Source organism: Loxodonta africana, chromosome 8 (assembly GCF_030014295.1).
Source record: "Loxodonta africana isolate mLoxAfr1 chromosome 8, mLoxAfr1.hap2, whole genome shotgun sequence".
In the NCBI taxonomy this organism is placed as follows: Eukaryota; Metazoa; Chordata; class Mammalia; order Proboscidea; family Elephantidae; genus Loxodonta; species Loxodonta africana.
The window spans coordinates 99,238,206-99,240,764 of NC_087349.1; positions in this window are offsets into that span (position 1 = coordinate 99,238,206).

Below are 2,559 nucleotides of genomic sequence, written 5' to 3' on the forward strand. Positions count from 1 at the left end.
GAAAACTTTAACTCAGGCACTCTGGGACTCAGTTCTTTCCCTAACTACACGTAAGACATCAGACAAGTCCTCAGGCATCCTCTCACCAACTCTAGTGCTTTCACACAAGGGAGATGATGATTTCTAAGGGCCAATGTTTTCATTCCGCGATTCCAAATAACCATTTTTTGTTTTTTGAATAATGATAACAGCAGATAGAGAATTGTGGCAAAAATGTGTTCTTCCCTTTTCCTCAGGAATTAGTTTTCCAATCAGGAATGCCCTCAAACTAGCTGAAGTAAAGAGAATACAATGGACAATCTTATAGTCATCTAAGGGCAGAAAACAAAATGTGGTCAGACCAAATAGGATTAGAACTGGAGAGTAACAACTGAGGGTATTTAAGTTCTCATGCATCTTACGTAGAAGCTAGGTAGCGAAATCTGTTGGCATTTCTGCTACACTCCAATTCTTTGTTTTCTCTAGCCGACCAGTTATATTTTTAAATTTCATTCATCAAAAAAGATTGAAAAGGAGGTGAAGCCAATATGGTGCTATAGAGAGAAGTACCACATTGTCCCTCCAGAGCAAGGACCGAAAAAGCTAAGTAAAACAGAGGCAAACGTCAATCCTGGAACCCTAAGCATCAGTTGAAGAGATAAAGAACTCAACCAAGCACCAAATGGAATAAGAAACTGACAGAGAACAGAGGGCAAAGAGAGATATGGAGCTAACACTGCTTGGATTTCCCATCTTGGACTCCTCAGCCACTGAGATTGACATAAAGGGAGTATAGGAAAGCAGCTTCACGGAGCTCCCACCAGGAGGCAGAGTACCCAGTAACCAGTGATACACGCTTTTCCACCCCCCAACCTTCTTCCCTCTGTTTGGGCTCCACTACTTCATGGAGGGCTAAGGTCACTGAACAAGGGAGGCGCTGGCTCCATGCCCCTTGGATTTGTTCCACCCACACCAGCCAGCTCCTTCAGTGCTATTTTTTTGATGTTGTTGCTTTTTTTGGCTTCTCTCTCTCTCTCATCTTGTTTCCCTTCCTTTCTCTCCAACACCTGGTGCCGTGTGCTATCTCAGCTTCTTCTTGACAGGCTGTGAAATGCTGCTCAGCTGGGGAACCACTTCCCCAACCCATGCCACCACACTGCTGGAATCCCTGGGGAAATTTTTTTTTCTTTTTTCTTCTTTTCTCCTTTTTTGTTTTTCTTCATTTCTTGATTTCTTGTCTCTCTCTACTTTCCTTCTTTTCCTCGTGCTGTGTACCATCTCCACACCTTCTGGACAGGCTGTAAAGCTCAGCTTGGGAGCGACTTCCCTGGTCTGATCTGCCACACTAGTGGGATACCTGAGGGCATTTCTTTTCTTTATTTATTTATTTTATTTTATTTCTCAGTTTCCTGTCTGTCTCTACCTTCCTTCTTTTCTTGTATCCTGAGTACCTGGCCCTGTGTGCCACCTCCGCCCCTTCTAGACAGGCTGTGCAGTGCCTAGCAGCTTGGGAGCCACTTCCCCAGTCTGCACCTCCAAGCCAGTGGCCTCCTTTGGGAATTTTTTATTTTTTTCTTTTCTCAATTTCTTGTCTCTCTACCATCTTTCCCTTCTTTTCACCTAAACACCTGGTGCTGTGTGCCATCTCTGATCCTTCTAGATGGGCTGTGCAGTGCCGCTTGGCTGGGGAGCCACTTTCTCAGTCCGTGCCACCATACCAGTGGGCTCCCTCAGGGCATCTTTTTTTTTTTTCCTTTCTTCTTTTCTCGGTTTCTTGTCTCTTTCTATCTTCCTTCCTTACTCTTCTCCTGAACCCCTGGTGAAATGTGCCATTGCTCCTCCTTCTTGACAGGCTGTGCAGTGCTACTGGGCTGGGGACCCACTTCCAGTGGGCTCCCGTGGGGCATTTCTTTCTTTCTTTACTTCTTTTTTTCTCAGTTTCTTGTCTCTCTCTACCTTACTTCTTTACCCTTCTCCTGAACACCTGTAGTCATGTGCCATCTCTGCTCCTTGACGGGTTGTACAGTGCTGCCCAGCTGGGGATATGATTCCAGTAGGTTCCCTTGGGGCATTTTCCTTTTCTGTCTTCTTCTTCTTTTTTTTTTTTTCTTGGTTTCTTGCCTCTCACTACTTTCCTTGCTTTCTTTCCTCCCAGCCACCTGGCATCTTTTTTTTTTTTTCTCTCAGTTTCTTCTCTCCCTCTACATTCTTTCCATTCCTTTCTCCTGAGCACATAGCCATGTGTGTCTTTCTCTCTCCTTTTTTTACATCTAGTTTCTTATCTCTCTCTCCCTTCTTTTCCTCCCCCTCCCCACCTCACTGGCTGTGTGTGCTGTATCTGTCCTTTCTTGACAGGCTGTGCCTCATCACCTGGATAGAAACCACTGGCACATGGCTTTCCTGAGTCTGTGCCACTCCAAAAGTAGGATCCCTCAGCACTTTTTTTTTGACTCCTGTTTCTGTCTCCTCTTTCCCACATGCATCTTAGCTCAACACATCACAACCTCCCCCTCCCTCCTGCATATTTGCACTGTGTGCTGAACACCACACCCCCAAGCAGCACAGGCACTGTCTACCAGA